The sequence below is a fragment of the Petaurus breviceps genome, unplaced genomic scaffold (genome assembly GCF_028583685.1).
Source record: "Petaurus breviceps papuanus isolate PSGF00001 unplaced genomic scaffold, PetGlider_PUasm1.0 79, whole genome shotgun sequence".
NCBI classification, from domain to species: Eukaryota; Metazoa; Chordata; class Mammalia; order Diprotodontia; family Petauridae; genus Petaurus; species Petaurus breviceps.
Window position 1 is genome coordinate 15,911,981 of NW_027186523.1, and position 21,859 is coordinate 15,933,839.

General features: G+C 40.1%; 1 protein-coding gene across 1 annotated transcript in view; it reads right to left on the minus strand.

Annotated features, from left to right (window-relative positions):
• CCDC3 (coiled-coil domain containing 3) overlaps positions 1-21,859 on the minus strand; it is a 124,906-nt gene that overhangs the window by 98,442 nt on the left and 4,605 nt on the right. The gene's annotated exons all lie outside the window — the stretch shown is intronic.

The following is a 21,859-nucleotide window of genomic DNA, read 5'->3' on the forward strand; positions in this document are numbered from 1 at the left end:
AGTCTTCCACTCTTGGGGCAAAGTCTTGATTAACTCAATCAGTCACTAATTAATAACAATGTCAAAGTACAATCAGTCACTTATTCAGCAAAGTCTTTCTAAATATCCTACACAAAATCCTCCACCCCTTAGGTCACTAGTAAACCATAATTCCATAATTACTTAGTACCCAAGGAGAGGTCTTTTCTTCATCTTGACTTTGGGCCTGTTCTCAGATTCCCTGGATTCCCTTCCATGGTCCCAGATTCTACCTAGATTCAACAGACTGTCATCTGGGTTCAATGGCAGACAGCTCTCACTTCCTTGACCTGCTCTCTGGGGAGGTCCTGCTCCACACTGGTGGTCACAGGGTCTGGTCCATGTCAGATCCCTCACCATTTCTGCTCCAGGGAATTCAAGGCTCAACCAAGCCACAAACAAAGTCTCAGCATCCCAGTCATGCTTCAGTCACCTGGACTTTTAGTCTCCTGGTTCTGGGGCTCCTGGATCCAGATTCTGGGTTCCTGGCCTCCTGGCCTCCTGGGATCCTGTTCAGAAAAAGTTCCAGCACCACCAGTTTTCAGGACTCATTTCTCCATTCTTCTGTAACTGTTCTGCCACCAGATCTCAGTCTCAAGGAAATTCTGACTGTGCCTCTCTGGGGCTTTTCTTATATATACAGTATTACCTACTTCACTTCCTTCAGCCAACCCCTTCCTGTTACGTCAGTTAACAGGAGACAGGAGTTCATACCTTCTGTTCCCCCAATCAGAGGCTTGATCAGTTGCTGTATTAAGTACCTGCTACTTTTGCCAACACAAAGGGATCTTCAAATTCAAAATTACATTACCATTACAAGGTGTTCTATAGGCAGGAAGAGCTGCAAGACTGGAGATCTGGAGAATGGCTAGGGCTGGATGAACAGGTCTGAGAACCATCAGCACAGCATCAGCATAACTAACTCCATGGGAGCTGATGAGATCAGCAAGTGAAAGAGGGAGAAGAGAAGAGGACCAAGAACAGATGCTTGGAGGACATCCATGGCTCCAACAATGTACATTGAGCAATGATCAGGAGAGAGCAAAATCACAAAAACCTAGAGAATGGGCAGTGGATAGAGCGCTGGTCCTGGAGTCAGGAGACAATTACTAGCTGTGTGACCCTGGCAAGTCACTTGTTCACTCCATTGATTATAATTCTTCTTTACAACTTGACTAATGTTTAATGCAAAGACATTTGTAGAGCCTATATCATATTGCACATCCTCATGGCAGGGGGGAGGGAAGAGGAGAGAGAGGAAGGGAAAAATTGGAACTCAAGGGAATGTGGAACTGAATGTTGTAAACTAAGAGTAAATAAATAAATTTTTAAAAAAGAAAAAGAGGGAGATTGATGGTATCAAAAGCTACAGAGAAGGAGAAAAAGGCAAATAAAGGGGTAACTTTGGAGAAAGAAGTAAAATGATGAAATCAGAAGCCAGATTACGAAACTTTAAGAAGAGATTTGGAGGAAGCAGAGGCATCTATTGCAGATGGACGGCCTTCTCAAGTTTAGCCACAAAAAGCAGGAGAGACTTAGTACAACAACTGGTAAGGATGGATGGATCAAGTGACGGGTTTTTTGAGGACTGGGGGGGGGGTGTCTGTAGGCAGCAGGGAAGCAACTAGGACACAGGGAAAGAATGAATATGAATGAAAGAGTAGAGATAAGAGAAGAAGTAACTTGATGGGATGGAATTAGGCTCTTATGCACATAGGAGAAGGGCTTTATATGAGACATGTTTTAGTAGAAGATAATGACACAAGGCATTGTGGATGAGATAAGCAGGAAGTTCTCGAGAAAATGACCTCAATGATTCCGGTGAAGTAGGAGGTGATATTCTCAGCTGAAAGGGTTAATAGGTTAATACTCTGGCAATGATGGTAGCATCCCTTACATGACTCTCAGCTCCTCCACTGACCATTGTTGAAAAATCCACGAATGGAAATGGTGACTCAAAGGTTAACCCTGGACTTGTTCTCCCAGGATGGGGATCCCAAACCTTGCCCAGGCAGGAAGTTTCATGAGTTTTGCCTAGCAATATGCATACATTCTTCATTAGAAAGAAATTAGAATAAGCTATAATAGCATTCTATGAGGACAATTGGGGAAAATGCTCCCCCCCAACACAAACATAAACAATTCATCCAAGCTAGTTTGTTTGTTTTTTTAATTGGGAAATGATAAGCAAAACAACACTGAACTAAAATTCACATGGTTATGCTTATCACGTGATTGCCACCCCAGCAGATGGTTGGGGGGAAGCTACATATGCCCACTTGCTGAACTGTTATATGAGCTACTACTACAAACGTCAGCACTGCTCACACTCTGATCTCTCCTAAGCAACCAAAAGTGGGGTACTGGAGTTTGTGGCAGAGAATCATAATATCTTAGATTTAAATAGCACATATTAAAAAATAGTACAGATCAAATAAACATATAATGGAAGATCTCAGGGTATTTCATATTTTATAATGGAAGGTCTCAGGATAGTTCACATTTTATAATAGAAGATCTCAGCATATTTCACATTTTATAATGAAAGATCACAGGGTATTTCACATTTTCTAATGGATGATCTCAGGGTATTTCACATTTTATAATGGAAGATCTCAGGGTATTTCACACGTGCCATTTTCATATCTAAGAAACCTAGGTAGTCAAGGTTTAGGAGCTCAAATTAGAGATTAGACAAAGGTTTTCTGGATTTAAATGAAACAACCCAAATCACACACTGAAAATTGGGCAAGGATTCCAGGTTTTTTAGCCCCTGGTACAGTACCCTCCCGTTATGCATCATGGTATGGGGGGCACAGCACTAGACTCAGAATCTGGAGACCTGCCTGGATTCATATCTTGCCCCAAATACCAATTAGCTATAGGATGTTTACCTATCTTAGTTGTGTGACTACAGACAACACTTAACCCCCAAGAGTCTCAGTTTCCTCATCTGTTAAAAAAAATCAAACACAGAGATAACAATACTTGCCCTACATCACTGTTTTTATGTGAGGAAAAGTACTTTGTAAAACAATCTGCTCAATCTACTATATAAATGTGAATTACTCTTATTATCATCATGTCAAAGAACAGAGGGCACATCCAGAACTCCCATTTCTCATAGCGGTACCCTGTGCACCATACCATGCTGTATCATCTGTGCCTTCTGGTTTCTTCTAGAAGCATCTTCTGGATAGAGTACTAGGCCTGGAGTCAAATCCAGCCTCAGACACTTACTAGCTATGTGACCCTAGGTAAAATCTATTTAACCTCTGTTTGCCTCAGTTTTCTCAACTGTAGAATGGGAATAATAATATCACCAGCCTCCCAGCTTTGCTGTATGGATCAAATAAGACAATGTTGGTAAAGTCCTTAGCACAATGCCAGTACCTGGTAGGTACTTAATAAATGCTTCCTTCCTTCTTTTCTTCTAAAAAGCAATAGAGGAATACCCCTACCTTAACATGCTTTGTAGCATGTACATCCAAACCTTATGTTTTGTATCCATTACTTGTAATAGCCATAAATATTATAGTTGTGCAAGATGCATTCATTCACTTTTTACCGACATCCACCTTGTATTAACAGTGTAGCAGCCATGACTTGATTCCACTGACCCTTTGCCCACCCTTCATTAGGAAGGGATGAGTATGAAGACAAGCTAAAGGATGGTGAATGTTCAAATCAAATTAGTGAAGAGGCCTATACGAAGGGAGATGGGATTTGGAAGGAGAAAGCTAAGAGGGACAAGGCAAAGGGAATACAGAGAGCTTCAGTGCCAGGGACTGGAGGGCAGATCATTTCACCACACAGAGTGATGTGGTTCCAGGTCAAGAATCCCTAACCGCAAGAAACTGTTTCTGCATTTGATTCTTGAACCAGTTTCTATCCACACCCTTAACATGCATGCAGATAATCGCCAGATCTATAGGTCTGTAAACATGGGCCTTGGCTCCTTCTCAGCTTGGCAGGTGTGCAAATGAATTTAATTCAGTTGTTTTGCTTTCTGAAAGTCTGATAAGATCACGGGATCACTGGATTGGAAGTAGCTTTGAAAGCTGAGTCAGTCAGCCCACGTGTAGAGTACCCTGTATATACAGTCTTTATCCTCTTGCCTTGAGGCAGGACATGCAGCTTAAAACAGATGGAAATCCAGATAAGATGGAATCAGAGACACTCACAGTTAGATGGACCTCAGAGGTCACCTGATCCAATCTGTACTTAAGTAAAAATCCACTTTATAACATCCCCAACCAGGAGTTAATCAGCCTTTGCTAAGTCGGATGTTTTCTTCTTCACTCACTTTTCAGTCCTGTCTGACTCTGTGACCCCATTCAAGGTTTTCTTGGTGAAGATACTGGAGGGGTTTGGCGTTTCCTTCTCCAGCTCATTTTACAGGTGAGGAAACTGAGGCAAACAGTCAGATCCCTGAGGCTCTATTCCTACAAATGCACTTACCCAGTGTCACATGCGACAAAAACATTTCTGCCACATCCCCATGCACTTGCTCAATGTACATTCCACCCTCTGAATTATGTGCTTCCACTTGTTCATAGAGCCAAAGAGTGTCAGCTTTGGGGGGGACTTCAGGAACATGTAGTGAATCTGACCAAGTCCCTTGCCATGTTTATAATACAAGATACAAAACAAGGTCACAAAATTATAATAATGGCCCCAAAGCCAGTCACTGGCCATCTTGAGTTGACCCCCCAAAAAACCCAACCCAAAACCTTCTACATCATGTGGTCTTCAATTCAATTCCTCCCCCAGCTACTACCTTCCACCACTAGGCCCTACACAATATTCAAATAGAGCAATTAATTCAGAGAGGAGGTACCACCAGACCATTCGTTTAATAGCATCAAACCCCCAAACCACCCTTTACCTAAGTCACGGGTGCACAACCCACCTCTTTTCCTCTGTGGGACTCAGAGGCAACTATTTTAAATGACCACCCAAGTCTTCCTGCTGTCCCCGCTCCCAATCACACTACCTCCCAACACATCCCTAGTTTGCTAACAGAGAAGAATGGGGTCTTGTTTAAGCCTTTGAAGACCTAAGTAACCCAATATTTCACAGAATCCTATAATCTCTGGATTCAGGCAGCACTGTAGATGTTATCACTACGGAGATTTCATCAGTTTGGGTACTCACATCTCATCGGGACTTTCAGCTGCCTCTAGCCCTCTGAAGAGGGCTGCAGGGCAGAGCAACAAAATCCTCCCAACATCCCCATTTAAAGAAGACTTAGAAGCCCAGCCAACTCTTCATTCCCCACCAGCTTCCCTGCTTGGCTTTCACTTCATCATCATCATGCCCCTACTCTGGTATCTTCTCCCCTCCTTTTTCCATATTCCTTTTGTGTGTTGTCTCCCCCCCTCCCCCCCCATCAGATTGTAAACTCCTTGAGTTTAAGGACTCTTCTTTTTTTACTTTTACCTGTATTCCCAGAACTTATCCCAGTGCTTGACACATAGTAGGTGCTTAATGTTTATTGTATTGCATTTGGCCCAAGTCATTCCTAAACAGTAATACTTACAAAATATCCAAATTCAAGGTTTCATTATGAGATCTCTAGTGTAGGAGAAGACTACTGCCTCCCAAGACAGCCTTTTCACTTCTGGATAGCTGATGTTGTTGGAAATCTTCCTTTATAGTTTCTCTTTTTTCCTCTTGTTTTTTTTTTTCAGTAAGCACTGAGCCTAAATTCACTGCTGTGCCACTTTAGATCCTGGTTTTGCCCACTGGGGATAAGCAGGACAAGGCTAATGTCTTTTCCATATGATAGTCATTCAAACTCTAGAAGAGAGTGATTATTTTTCCCTAAGTCTACTCTTTATTTTTTTCTCAGATTAAACATCCCCAGTTCCTTAAGCTAATCCTGGCAAGTGGTTGGTTCCAGTCCCCTCACCATCTCAGTCACCCTCCTCTGGCTGTTCTCCATCTTACCAGCAAAACATGGTACCTAAAACTGATCGCAGCATTCTAGAATTGGTCTCATTACAGGAAGGGGAAGAGAAAGGGGAAAGTATCATCAATCCTTATCATAGACAATCTATATTAACGCAGCATAAAATTGCATTAGCTTTTCTAACTGCCAAATGAGAAAACCTAGGGCCAGACAGCATGGCAGAACCTTCCAGAACTTGGACTCCAAGAAACAGTTTTCAAGAATCCAGGGTCACTCCATGCCAGCATGAGGAAGGGACACACATTATGGGTGTGAGTAGATAGCAACATAGAATAAAAAAAGGAAATCTAAAGAAAGAATGGAGTGAAAATGTCATGAAAAGAAAATATGGTCTAGTTGAAGTAAGAAAGGATGATTATGTAGCCTGTGTTTTCTGCTGGTATCTTTGCAATGTCCTAAGTCAAAAAAGGACTCCAAGATGTTGAGTGGACCCACACGTGAAAAGTAGTGAACTTATGGGAGGATTTTGATCTGAGTTATTAAAAGGTATGTCAGGTTACCATTTAAATACTATTCCATTCGAATGTGAGACCCTTGAATGAAAGGATCATGCTTTTCCTTTTCTCTGTATCCCCAGGGCTTAGAATAGTGCCTGGGCATATAGGAAATAATAAATTCTTGTTAAGTGATTAATTGAACTGATGATGGTTTAATGAAAAACGTATAATTTAAAAGTTCAGTGAAGTAGCAAGATACAAAACAAAGTCACAAAAATAATCCTTCTGCATGCTATTAACAGAACCCAATAGGAAGAGAGATAACTATAAAAGGCCCACGAGTTAACTTACCAGAGAACACTTAGGATTTGTAAATATAATCATAAAACATTCTCTACAGAAACAAAGCAACATTTAACTGGACACATGTTCAGGACTGGACCACATAGATATAATAAAAAGGATGATACTGAATAACTTAGTCTACCAATTTAATGATTAAATAAAACTGCCCAGCAGTTACTTTATAGAACTAAACAAAACAATAATGATAAAGATCTATTTGGAAGAGCAAAGAAGTCAAAAATCTCAAGGGAAATGTCCAAAAATGGCCAAAGGCCATAAAAGACAGAAATGATCTGTGCTGTAAGCACTATGGAAATAAAGGTACACTAATATATTTATAGCATATGCTCTAAAGCTAGTCTCCCAAACCCCATTCACACTTGCCAGCTGGGTCTCCAGTGGTCACTTGGCTACGTCCCTTCAGGGCTTTAGGGTTCACCCTGAGGGCCAGGAGGGTGTCTTTCTAACACTAGACCTCAGAAGTCCCCACTCATGTGCTCCGCCCCTCCTCCATGATTATGAATTGATAGCAAATAAGTCAGCCAAACTTAATTAGCTTTTAGTTAAGGGTATTTATTTAGGTGGCATTGAGAACATTCCCTTCAAGAGTCACGAAACTCTCCTACCTCTTTATACAGAATCCAAGGGAAAGTGGGCTCAAGCTTAGAAAGTGCACCTAGTAAATGTGTCATATCCCCAAGTTGCTAGAAATCCTTTTTTCCCCCACTTTGTAGAGTACTCATAAAGTTCCCCTTAGGCAACAAATCATGAATTCCACAATTAGAGGAAAATCTAGATTTCAGATTGCACAAGTGGCTATAGAAAGACGTGTGGTGGGTGTTAGTAGGGCACAATATGTTGTTGTTTGTTGTTATTAGCAGCTAGGTGGCACAGTGGATAGAATGCATGGGTGGGCCAGGAATCCAAAAGACTCATCTTCCAGAGTTCAAGTCCAGCTTCAGACACCTACTAGCTATGTGACCCTGTACAAGTCACTTAACCCTGTTTGCCTTATTTTCTTTGTCTAAAATGAGCTGGAAAGGAAATGGCAAATCACTACAAATCTTTGCCAAAAAAAACCCAAATGGGGGTCACAAGGAGTCGGGTGTGACTTTGCCACGTTGAGATGTGATATAAATGGCATGATCAAAGACATGTGAACAGAAAAGTCAGTTTATAAATATTCCTTAAGTGCCTGTTACGTGCCAGTCGCTGTGCTGAAATTCAAAAAGAAAAGCAGTCCTTAACTCAAGGATCTTGTGATCTAATGAAGATTTGGGCTGTTCGTTTATCAAGAGGGAAAAATAACAAATGGTGGATCTAAAATGACACTGGCACTCACATCAAGTTGAGCCTTCACTAATGATTTATGGAGGGTATGGGCAATGATTACACTGGATGATAATTCATGGACAGATGGCAATCTGTACCAGTGAAGGGAATACACACATTAAGGAGAATATAGATCCATTAAAGTATTCAAGCATAATGGGCTGGACTGGAAGTCAAAAGACCCAAGATCTAATCTTAGGATCTACATGTGACTCCGGACAAGTGACTTAAAGTACTCCTAGGCTTAGTTTGTAAACTATCTGTTTAAAAAAAGTGATAATAATATGGAATGACACACTTCTAAGGGGTTTTGCATGGATCAAATAAAATGCTTTTTATTTCAATTTTGCCTAGAATTGGTCCCAAGCCATACTCAAAATTTACTCTAAATATATCTCTATGTGGCAAGCAACCAATAAACCCTACTGCTCTGTTTTGAAAGTAGGGAAACCAAACCACAAAACTTCTTGATTTTCCCAAGCCAAAGAGAAAGAGAACCTCCAGGTTCTTCCTGGAAAAGCCAACCCTCAGGAGCTCCCTTCCCAAGATCAAACAAACAAAGGCTTAGAAAGCACCTACTAGAATACCATCTGGCCCCATACAAAACTGCTTTACTTTTTCCTTCTTTTGCCCACTTCAGTTTGCCCATAACCTTGGTATTCTTTTGTATTACAAGACTGTAAGCGAATATTAGCATAACTGTGGAAACCTGGCTAGCCTTCTACCTATTGGTTACTTGGTAGTATTACCATGAACTTTATTTAATTTTAAAAATGCAAATTTTAAGTTTGAATTGAATTTTACATTTGAATTTTTAAAAAATTCAAAACATAAGACCACAAGACTGTATGTTAACATAAATAGGTATGAGGTTTCATTGTTTAAACAAATAAAAATGACAATCCACTTTAAAGTGAACGGGTTGAATTTGATTGCCCTGTCAGAGGGCTAGGATTTACAGGTTCCAGTCAGGGCCATGGAGGCAGGTGTGATCGTGCTAGATGGGATAGCTGACAAGAAAAAGAGAGGAAGAAATGGATGTGCTAGGTTCTTTGAATTTGACAGCACTAAGAATCTAGTGGGTATACTAGGAATGAAGAAAGTAGGGTGATCTCTTTCTCTGGCTTGGAATCCATTTTGTTCTAAAAACTTTTATCAGTTACAAGAAACTTACATGTACTTTTGCAAAAACTACACTATATGCTTTGATAGAAGGCAGAGAAAATCACTTGTCTAATCCCCAAAACTCTGTGTGCAAAGTCGGAGACAAGGGAAAGATAGTAGGAGGAATAAAGGAAAATTTTTTCTCCTTCCCAAGAGAAGATTGCATGAGCTAGAGATATCAACAGGAGGCGCTCAGATGGCAGCCATTGTTCTGGCTCCAGAACCAAAAGAGGATAAAACATTTTATATTTGATGCTGTGTCTTGTGGCCAAACATCTTATTTCCTTCTCATTCCTCATCACAAGGCTCCTGGTAAGGGGGAAGGGAGGGTCAGCATAAACAGCCTCTTTGTCCAGATGAGGACAATGAAACGCAAAGAAGGAATTGGTAGAAACCAGCAACTCAACGAAAACCCTGGAGACAGAAGCTGGTATTATTGTTCATTCTCAGCCTCCTATTTTTTTTCTAAAACACAGCGTGAATGCCACAACAATTTCTGTGCTTTCTCTCTATCTCTTGTCTTTTTCTGTAGCCCCAACTCCCAAGGTAACTAAACAGTATTGGAATGCTCCCCTGAGCAAGTTAGCTCTGGTCTGGTGGGCTGCTTCTCTTTAGGAACAAGGGAAGGGTCCATTCTCTCTGCTTTTTTTTCCACTACACTAGATAATGAATACATGTAAAGCAAGCTAACCTGAAGGTTGTTGCTGTTCAATCATTTCAGTCATGTCTGACTCTTCATGACCCCATCTGGCATTTTCTTAGCAAAGATACTGAAGTGGTTTTGCCATTTCCTTCTCCAACTCATTTCACAGATCAGGAAACTGAGGTAAATGGGGTTAAGTGATTTGCCCAGGATCACACAATTAGTAAGTGTCTGAAGGCACATTTGAACTCAGGTCTTCCTGACTCTAGCTAGGCCTGGTGCTCTATCCACTGTGACATTTAGTTGCCCCCAACCTAAAAGAGTTCATCTTATCAAAACATGGTAGTCAGGAATTTCCAAAAGGAAAATCATCAGCTGGCTCTGTATGTTAGTGAATGACCTCATCAGTTCATATCTGATGAATGCACAACATGCTAGTTTCATCCTCTCTTGTTTTTACTGCATTTGTTCATTTCATTTTTTCACTCGATACATTTACTGCTCCATTTCTATGCTTCTGGTCTAAGAGCCAATCTTCTCTATTTGGGATGTTAATACTGTCTCTTAGTGCATTTCTGGGTTCACACATCACTTACTGGAAAACTGCTTTTAAAATCTTCTCTGGGATTTCATGTTAGATGCTACTATAATAAATCCAAAAGAACTGTCTAAAAATCCTTTTGCTATCTGGAATTTTATTGAAATGAGTATTGCTTGAGATAAGCAGACCATCAGAAGAGGGTTTGGAAACATTTTTATTACCCAGATATTTTTGTTGCAATTATACTCCAGCACCAAGTGAGATAACATACGTAAAGCGATTTGCAATCCCTAAATGCTATAGAAATGCGAGCCATTATTATGACTATTGCTGTTGTTGTTATCATTACCATAATTATACAGAAAATAGGACTATGGAATATCCTTTAAAATACAAAGTTATTGCCTAGAAGTTGCTGACCAGTTTTATATTTGCCAGGTCCTCTACAAACAGAACAAAATGGGACTGATTTAAATTGCATCAGTAAGAATTTAGAAGAAATGTTAAAATATATTTCCTGACAATGGAAGTAGCTATGAAATACTGGAATGAATTATGCAAGCAGAGTTAACTCAGTAGGCCTAGAAATAGATAGCTATCTTCTATGTACTATGTTTTTTTTATTTAGCTTGTCTTTAAGATGAAAAAAGTAAATTAGAGTAGAATAGATATATAAGAAAATCTCTTCTAGATCTTTAAATATATGAATAGGAGGTTGCACCTAATCTTAGCTTTGAAGGAAGCTAGACATTCTAAAATATTCTAAGATAAGACTAGATATATAGATGGATAGATAGATGTGTGTGTGTTTATAAGTGTATGTATGTGTAATATATAATATTCCATCTGCATAGATTTGAACATATAAGACCAACAAAAAAAGTAAGGAAAGAGAAGAGAAGAAAGCCCAAGACTGAGTCTTGGGTAACACAAAATCTCCGTGCAGATGAAAGGGATGATGATCCAAGCAAAGAAGATAGAAGGAAAACTGAGAGAGACAGCCAGGGAGACAGAGAGACACAGAGAGAGAGAGACAGAAAGACAGACAGAGACAGAGACAAAAACAAAGAGAGAACAGTTTCGTGACAATTGAAGGAGAAAATAATCTATCCAGCAGAGAGGTGATCAAGTATAGTCAAAGTCTGCAAAGAGATCCAGTGGGGTGAAAGCTATGGAAAGGTCATCACGTTTGGCCATTTAAGAGATGATTTGTAGACAAAAAGAAGGCAGTTTCACTCAAGTGGTGGGTCAGAAGCTACACGGGAATTGACAGAGAAGTAAGGAGGAAGTGAAGAAATGGAGTCAGCAAGGATAGAAAGGGAGAAAAATACGAAATAAAAGCTTGAGAGAATGGCAAGGTCAAGTGGAAGTTTGTTTTTTTTGAAGATGGGAAAAGTCTGAGCATGAGACAACAAGGAAAGATCTTGCAAAATGGAAATTAAATTATACTAATCTATAAAATATGCTAATATAACTGTTACATATAATATATACTATATAATACATAGTACATATATACATAAAAGAGAGTTAAATTATTTGTATAAAAATATAAATGCTTGTAATGCCTACCACAAAATTATTCATAACTAAATAACTTATATTTATTAGTCTTATAGAATTATGGGATTTGGAGATGACAGGAGCCTTATAAATTATCCAGCTCAACTCCTCCATTTTTAAGATGAGGGAAGAGAAGCCAAAAGAGTTCAGAGGACCTACCCAACGTCACCCATGGCTGGGAGGTGAATGCAGATGGTCTTCCTGCAAAACCAATGCCTTCGCCACCATATCATATCAGGGTCATAAATCTAGAGCTGGAAAAGATCTTGGAGGCCATCTCGTATACACCCTCATGTTATAGAGGAGGAAGGGAGTGAGGCAACATGCATTTATTAAGCATTTACTATGTACCAGGCACCATGCTGAATGCTTTACAAGTATTATCTCATTTAATCCTCACAATAACCTTGGAGGGTGTTATTATTATCCTTATTTCACAGTTAAGGAAACTGAGGCAAACAGAAGTTAAGTTACTCACACAATAAGGGTCTGAGACTGGACTTGAACTCAGGTCTTCCTGACTCCCAAGCCCACTGCTCTATACACTATGCCAGGTAGCTATAGCTCTATCCACTGGGGACCAAGGATGTTATGGAACTTGTCCAATGTCATACAGACACCAAATGATGAAAGTAGGATTTGAACTCAGGTCCTCTGACTCCAGAGTCACTGCTCTGACCACTGCCCCAAAATGACTCCTATGTGAGAATCTCCAAAATCATATATATGTATCACTCTGTACATCTCAACACACTATATAGAAATGTTAACAATTCTTAGTCATTCAAGAGAACATAGTAGGAGCTTGATAAATATTTATTGACTGACTGAAAGAGGTGATATGGAGGGCAGGAATCATATCTTTTTTCAGTCTTTGTATAGACCTCGGAGCCCACTAACGGTCAAAGCCTAATCAGTGTTTCCTGAACCACTCAGAGAAGAGGTAAAACAGAATCTCAAAACAGTAGTGATGTGAGTCTGTCTGATCCAAAGCAAGCTGATCGAATGTGCACCTGAACAGGAATCCTTTCTATAACATAACAAACAAATCGTCATCCAACCTTTGCTTAAAGATAGACAGTGAAGGGAGAATCAAGTCCATTAGGAATTTTTTCCTTATATCAAGCCTAAATTTGCCTCCTATTAACTTCTAGCCACTGTTCCTGATTCTGCCTTTTGGAGCCAAACAGAGCATACCTACTTCTCCTCAGGCAGCTGGGTGGCACAGTAGATAGAGGATGGGACTGGAGCCAGGAAGACCTGAATTCAAATCTGACCTCAGACACTTATTAGCTGTGTGACCCTGAGCAAGTCACCTAACCTCTTCTGCCTCAACTTCCTCAGCTATAAAATGGGGATAATAGCACCTACATTCCAGGGTTGTTGAGTGGATCAAATGAAATAATATGTATAAAAAGTACTTAGAACAATGCCTGGCATATAGTAGGCACTATATAAATGTTTATTTCCTTCATCAGTCCTTTATGTACTCAAAGATGCCATGATCTAAAGACCTTTCACCATTCTGGTTCTCTGCTCCAAATGTTCTCCTAAATATAATGTTCTTCCTAACTATAGGATCCGGGGCAGGATTGAATGAAACTTTGTTGTTTAGTTATTTCATTCGTGTCTGACTCTTTGTGACCCCGTTTGGGGTTTTCTTGACAAAAATATTAGAGTGGTTTGCCATTTCCTTTTCCAGCTCATTTTACAGATGAGGACACTGAGGCAAAGAGGATTCAGTGACTTGCCCAGAATCACAGCTAGTAAGTGTCTGAGGCCACATGTGACCTTAGTTAAGAGAAGTCTTCCTGACTCCAGGTCTGGCACTCTACCCACTAACATTTGACACTTAACTAGCTGTGTGAACTTGGGCAAGTCACTTAACCCTAACTGCCTTGCCTTCCCCCCTCCAAAACAAAACAAAACAAACAAAAACCAACACTAAGACTTCTTTTTTTTTTTTTTGCTTTTTGGAGGGCAATTGGGTTTAAGTAACTTGACCAAGGTCACACAGCTAGGTTTTTTGTTTGTGTGTGTTAAGTGTCTGAGGCCGCATTTGAACTCAGGTCCTCCTGACTCCAGGGCCAGCACTCTACTCAATGCGCCACCTAGCCACCCCAAGACTAAGACTTCTTTAGTGTTTAGTCCTAGTCACTACAATTCTCTTGATTCTGCCTAAGAAAGTAATTAGCTTTTATTTTTTGGCTGCCATGTAAAACTGTTAACTCATATTGAGCTAGTGGTCCACTAGACCCCCAGATCTAAAGGTCTATAGTAGCTGGGGGAATAGAAAGATGCTTATATGGAAGGTTACCAGGTAAACTCCTCAGGGCAGGGACTGTCTTGTTTTTTGTAACTCCTGAACCCAGAACAATGCCTGACCCAACAGGTGCTTCATAATTGCTCCCTGGGTCACGAAATCATTTATTAAGTGCTTACTACTTGCCAGGAACTGTGCAAGATGCCAGAGATACAAATAAAAGGAATGAAATATCTCCATTCGAAATGAACGAATTGGTGATCAAACCAACTGCCAGGGGCTTCAAGATCAGAATCTGGAGACTGGGATCTGATTTTTCCAAGCAAGCTCTTTTGAAGTGGAAAGAAATCTTCAGGGGAGAAAGGAGATTGCTTAGAGCTGCCATCTAGGACTTCTCTTGATCTCTGGTAGGTTTCTGTGGGTTCTGCCCTTGTGTTGCAAGCCCTTAATATATGCCTGATGATTGATTGGCTGTAGAGGAATCACAGCATATTACTTGACTGAAAGTTATGGTTGGAATAGCTTTGCAGCCCCAGCTGGAGAAACAGTCTGAAAGCTGCTATTCAAATGTTTGGGGACTAGTCCACCACATTCCAGAAGTGTGGTTTATTGAGTTGTCGAAATTCTCTGACAGTTCCATGAACATCTCCTCCCAGAGGAGGATGTAGACTTGTGTGTTTGGTGGAGCACAGTAGAAAAAAAAAGAAAATCGGTTTGGGAGGGGGAGGAAGGCAGAGCAAAAAAATGGGAGCATTTAAAATTTTTGAGAGTCTTAGAGATATTTTCTCTTACTGTGCACAAAATTTCTTTTTGGAGAAATATAGTTCAAATACAAGGAGCTGGCTTTGATAAGAAGGTGATATCTGCAGTTCTAAGACTCCAAAAACGCAGGGCAAAAGGATTTCTCAACCATCTTGATGAATTCCAGAGGCACAAGACAATGGTAGGTAATAGCGAACCTACCACTTTTGTTCCTGGAGAGATATTTACTCTTAATCTTCTGTTCTTTAATCCATCCCACCCACCCCAAATAAGAGAAAATAATAGCTAACATTTATATAACATTTTAAGGTTTACAAAACATTGTACATATGCTATTTTATTTGAACCTCACAAAAACCTTGGGAGGCGGCTAATATTATTATCCCCATTTGACAGGGGAGGTTAAATGACTTGTTCACAGATGGGGTAGGTGGTATAGTGGATAGAGCCTGGAGTCAAGAAAAACCTAAGTTCAAATCCAGTCTCGGAGACTTACTAGCTGTGTGACCCTGGGCAAGTCACTTAACCCTGTTTGCCTCAGTTTCCTCATCCATAAAAAGGAGTAATAATAGCACCTACCCTCCCAGGATGGTTGTGAGTAATTGTAATGTACTTGGGGAAGTGTCTAGCACATAATAGCAGGTGCTATAAAATGTTAGCTATTAAACAGTTAGTATCTGAGGCAGGATTTTCACTTGGGTCTCCCTGACTCCAAGACCAACACTCTATCCTTCACAACAGCTTGATGCCTGAGCTAGAATGATGGATGGCATGATTTCCAGAAAAGACAGTTATGGTATAATGGCTAGAAGACTGGCCTGGGTTTAAGTCCTGACTCTGAAATATAGTTGCTGTACCATCATAGACAAATCATTTAACCTTTCAGTACTCTCAGACAGTTCTCTAAGATGGTAAGGGAGTTTCCACACTGGGAATTCCATCCATCAATGAAATCAAAGATTTAGAGGGAAAAAAACCTTATAGTTCCATGCTCAGAAAGTAAAGAACATCCTTTATTTCTTCTCAAAGAAAAGTAAAAAACTTGGGAAGTTAGTGTTCACTTGAAACAAAAAGTTCACTTCAAACAAAAGCTGGAAAAAAAAAGTAGTCTTACTTGTCTCTGGTCTTTCTTTGTTTCTCTAATACTTAGCACAGCACCTGGTACACAGAAGGCACTTAATAAATGTTGATTGACTGGAAGATTTACTGGTCTGGCATGTTGTAGATTCTTTTTCAGCCAAGTGTCAAAGTGGATAGAAGGCTGGACCTTGAATCAGGAAGACTCGAGTTCATATCCAACCTCAGACACTTGGGCAAGCCATTTAACCACTGTTTACCTCAGTTTCCTCACCTGTAAAAAGGGGGATAAAAGCACCTATTCCCAGGGTTGTTGTAAGGATCAAAGGAGATATCTGCAAAGCACAGTGCCTACGGCAAATTGGTGATGCTAACAAATGCTTGCAAAGCACAGTGCCTATGGCAAATTGTTGAGGCTAACAAATGCTTGCAAAGCACAGTGCCTATGGCAAATTGTTGATGCTAACAAATGCTTGCTCTCTCTACCTCCTAGGGTTGGTGTGAGGAGCAAACAAGACATTCATTTGTAAAGCTCTAAGCACAGTCTCTGTGATGATAGTAGGTGCTATATAAATGTTTCTTTCCTTCTTCTTCCCTCTTATAGGTTGGAATTGATGGCCACTGAGATCCACTCTGAATGATGATAATTAACAGGAGAAAAATGACATTAAAGAAGATGGCAGAAGTCCTGATGAGGGTACAAGAGTATGGGGGAAATGAATGTTAAGATAACTCATGAATCTCCTTTCCACCCCCATTCCATCCCAACAGGTGATAGCAATTTGCAGTGTCACAGAGTACATTACATTACTACATTACAATGGGACTCTGTGGTGATATGACTAGGGGCACCACTGTCAGTAAGGGCTGTAACTTGGGCTAAAAACAAGGGTTTTAAAAAATCCAGTCATGAAAATTAAGATACGTATGAGGAGACTTGGTCTCTGATTCTACTTCTTGTTATTGTTTGGTTATTTTAGTCCTGCCCAACTCTTTGTGACCCCTTATTGGGATTTTCTTGGCAAAGATACTTGGAATGGTTTGCCATTTCCTTCTCGAGCTCATCTTACAGATGAGGAAACTGAAGCAAACAGGGTGAAACGACTTGCGCAGTCACGTGGCTAATTAGCGTCTTAGGCTCGTTAGATTTGAACTCAGAGAGTTGAGTTTTCTGACTTCAGGCCCAGTGTCCTATCCACTGTGCCACCTAGCTGCCCTTTTGGGTCCTTAATCATATCTTGGCATGTTTTGAAAGAGAGATTGTGTTTCCATTTGTCAAGGTTCAGGTGGGGCTACTCATATGGGGATAGAAACAGCAAAGACATCAGTGGTGTGGGAGGACTGTGCAGCTGATGTTTAAGTCTGGGCATTGCAATGGGTACATTTTGCTAATGCTTTCTGCAGAAACTTTCCCAGAAGAATATATTTCCAGGAATGTACTCAGGAGGTTCAATAGATCCTCAGTCAGTCAATTATTTTACCACCTATTACGTGCCAGGCATTGTTAAAAGTTGGGCATACAAAGAAAGGCCAAAGACAATCCATACCCTCATGGAACTCTCACTCTAATGAGGGAGAGAGCAAGCAAAGGAAAAAGTACAAACAAGCTACACTCAGGAAATAATCAACGGAGTAAAAATACTAGAGGTAAAAGGGTTTGGAAAAGGCTTCCTACAGAAAGTAGGATTTTAATTGGGACTTGAAGGAAGCCAGAGAAGCCAGAAGGCATAGATGAGGAGGGACTGCCAGAAAAATGCCTGGAGCAAAGAGATAAAGTGTCTTGTTCATGAAACAGCAAAGAGGCCAGTGGAAGCAAACAGTACCTGTAGGGTATAAGAAGACTGGAAGAGAGAGGGAAATGGGTTATGAAGGTCTTTGAATGACCGAGGATTTTGTATTTGATGCTGGAGGTGGTAGGGAGCCAGTGAAACTTATCAAATATGGGGGTGATGTGGTTGGACCTGCTAGAATTTTTGCTCTGCTGGCATAGCTTCATACAAATCCTTTAAAGTCTAACTCGAGTGCCACCTCCTACAGGAAACCTTTCCTGATCCTCGCTTGTGGATGGAGAAATATCCTAACGTCTTTCCCCATCCAGGTTCAGTTCAATTTTCCTTGACAAGTATTGAGATATTTCTTAAGACATTTCACTCAGGAAAAAAACCAAAAACTTAGACTGTTGACATCAGTTCTGGATGTATAAAGTAGCTGCAAGGAGGGCCAGTGGCCTCCCAGATGCGTGGCTGGTGAATTTTAGTCAACGGGAATTTTACTCAGTTGAATCCATTTCAAGTTTCCTCTATGCCATGAGGATTCTTCTGCTGTGGCTAAGAAAATCTCCTTTAAATAACTGTTGAATGACCTACAAACGTTTTGTCTCATTTTGTTCCAATATCAAACCAAAACTACCAGGGACTATCCTGAGTTGGGCCCAGCCCGGAACATCTCTCTAGATGATAATTTCCCCCCAAACACCCTGCATAACCCTTTCAAGTCTACTTCTCTGATGTACTTTGTCATAGGTATGTATTATCTATCGTGTGCTATGTATGTTTCATTCCCCTTTAAGACTATATACTCCATAAGGACAATCTTATCTTTACCTCTTAAACAATAACTACCACAGTGCTTTACTGGTTGAATTATCTCAAAAGTCTGATTGCAACAATCCAATTTTTCTCCATGATTACCCCAGGCTACATTTTGATTAGTCCAAGTTGTAGACCCCTACAGCACAAAGCTCTTTCTTCTATATTACAAGAGTTCTCTGTATCTAGATATGATTCTTCCATCTTCACTTTGGCAACAAAGATGCATGGTCCAAAGGCCATCACCCAGAGTGCAAGTAAAGTCATTAACAGCAATTGGAATCTCAAAAATCTTCAATCTAACTCCATCACATTTTACTGAAGATTCATGAGGCTCAAATATTTTTGTTCTTCCAAAGATCCGACTGGGTCCTGGTCTCAGAGGACAGTCATGTGGAGAGAGGGAAAAAATATATATGTATATATCTCTGTTTTGACTGTTGTTCTGAACAGCAGGAGAGAAGAGAAGAAAGGAAAGTTCTTGGCTAAGCTGAAGAGGAACTTGCCAATAAATCTGGTGAATACTCTAGCTTGCCAAAAATATCCCCCAAAGTCCCATTAACACTATGACACCAAACTAGAAAAGTACTGAGAAAAGCTTAGTAACACTGCTGATATCTTGGCAGGTTTTGAAAGAGAGATTGTGTTTCCATTTGTCAAGGTTCAGGTGGGGCTACTCATGTGTAGATAGGAACAGCAAAGACATCAGTGGTGTGGGAGGATGGTGCAGCTGAAGTTTAAGACTGGGCATTGCAATGGGTTCATTTTGCAAAAAGCTTTCTGCAGAAACTTTCCCGGCAGATTGAGCTTCTAAATCTCCCGGTTTTACTTTGAAGTTCCAGGTTAAGCTAGACCTCTGAAATGATAGTACAGTGAGGAAGGGTGGGGGGACCAGAAAAAGAAGCAGACTATCTGCCCGAGTTGAATGGAAACTCAAAAGCAGCTCACAGCATACAAAGTAGAAAGTATAACAGATCTGGCATCCTTACAGAGTTAGTAATCCAAGATGTGGTATGTGAAACAAGCAAGGGATTTATTCCAAATCTATTGCCATTTTTTTTTGCCTAGTCTTGAAATGTATTAAATTTGCTACTGATTCAATTCAATTTGACAAATATTTTATAAATCCCTACATTGGGCTAGGGATTTAAGGATAAAAAATGGCAGTCCCAAGGCTTCAAAAAGCTTACAATCTGGTTGGTGACAAGATGCATTTACACAAGTAGCTATAATAAATTAAAATATGTCAATCAGTGGCCTGAAAGATTTGAGGCAAGAGGGAATTAAAGAGGGCTTCATAAAGGAAATAAAATCCATCTGGTCATTGAAGGAAGAGAAAGGATATGATCTTGTTACCACTAGGATCAAATATAAACTGCTCTGTTTGGCATATAAAGCTCTGGCCATGAGCCAGGCCCTTTCTACCCACTCTTCTACATACTCTGCGGTCCAGTCATGGTGGCCTCCATGCTTTTCCTTCCACTCCCATCTGTGTGTCTTTGGATGTCTGCACTCCTTGCCTGGAATGTACTCCCTCCTAACCTTCAACTCTTCGAAGCCATAGCTAGCTTTCTTTATAAATCAGCACAAACAGCCAACTTCTGCAGGCGGCTTTTCCAATTGCCTTAGCTGCTAGTGTCTTCCTCTTTCATCTGTGGCTCCCTTTCATCTGCCATCTCCTCTTTGGACTGATGGATATGGTGTCTCCCTCATTAGAATGTAAGTACCTTGAAGGTAGGGTCTTTGTTCCCTTTTTCTGTGTGTATGTGTGTAAATGTATATGAATTTATGTGTATTTTATATATGTATATGTGTTTGTGTATATGTGCATGTGTATGTGTATATGTGGATTGTATATATGTGCATTGTGTGTGTGCATATGCATATCGTGTATGTGTATATGCATATGTATATATATAGGTAAGTATATATGTACGTGCTTGTATGTACAGAGATGTGCAATATATATGTGTGGGTATATACACACATGTAGTATATATGGCATATAGTAAGCACTTAATAAATGTTTGTCAATTGATTGTAGAAAGTCTGTTATAAGCACAGAATGCCAGTACATACAAATGCAGACCCCCTCAAAAGAGGGAAGCTGGGAAAAGATTAGGTAACAGTGAGTAGCCCAATTTGCCTAATCCATCAACTAACATTTCTTAAGTGCACTAAGTGCCGGGGTTATATAAGACAGTCCCTTCTTTCAAAGGACTCATGGGAAAGACAATAGACAAACATACATACAAGCAAGCTATGTAAAGGATAAATAGGAAATAGTTAATAAGAAGAAGGCACTAGAATTAAGAGGGGTTGGGAAAGGTTTCCTATTTTTTAAAAAATGGAACTTCAATTGGGACTTAAAGGAATCCAGGGAAGTAAAGAGGCAGAGTTTTTCCAAGCATCGGGGACAGCCAGCGAAAATGCCAAGAGCTGAGAGGAGTGTCTTGTTCACGTAACAGCCAAGAGACAAGCATCGCTGGATCAAATAGTATGTGTCAGGGAATAAGGTTTAGGGAGACTGGAAAGGTAGGAAGGGGCTAGGTTAGGAAGGACTTTGAATATGAAACACAAGAGTAAATAAATGAGAATAATGAAAAAAAAAAACTAGACAGGTAAGTTGGACCCAGGTTATAAAGGATCTGAATGATGCCAAAAATGTATATTTTATTCAGTTAGCACTGGGAAGATTTGAGTTACTAAGTGATATAATAAGAAATGTCAATTAGGAAAATTACTTGAAAGTCATTGCTTTTGAATAGCAATTATCTCAAACTTTATTGCTACTTTGGTAATCTATATAAATAAGAAGGGGGCATTTTTTTTTATTATCCCCATACATCTTACTACTAGAATATTTTTTCACCATATAGCGTATAGAAATATTCTAGATCTAATAATCCTAGTTCTATTTCACTCCTGCCAAGAACTTCTACCTTCTCCTCCCAGTCTCAAGTAAACCTATTATAGTCCATACTCTATACTACATATTCCAATTCCGAGTGACTGTTTCTTCCTAACTAAACTCTGTGGGAAGACTCCAGAGGTCTCCAAAACCACAAGCCAAAAAATGACGCCTTTGAAAATAATTTCCTAGAAAGACAGGAGGGGAGAGAGTTACAAGCTTTCCTTTGGTCTGGCCATCA